Here is a 228-nt window from a genome sequence, read left to right on the forward strand (position 1 = left end):
ATTAGACACAACATGTCCTAGTACAATTCCTTGTTTAACCATAAAGTGGCATTTTTCAAAATTTAGCACAAGGTTTGTATTTACACATCTATCCAATACTCTAGATAATCCATCTAAGCAAAGGCTAAAAGAATCGCCGTATACACTATCCATAAAGACTTCCATACAGTCCTCAATAAGATCAGAGAAAAGACTCATCATGCACCTTTGGAAAGTAGCTGGTGCATT

This window comes from Arachis ipaensis, chromosome B04, assembly GCF_000816755.2.
Source record: "Arachis ipaensis cultivar K30076 chromosome B04, Araip1.1, whole genome shotgun sequence".
NCBI lineage: Eukaryota > Viridiplantae > Streptophyta > Magnoliopsida > Fabales > Fabaceae > Arachis > Arachis ipaensis.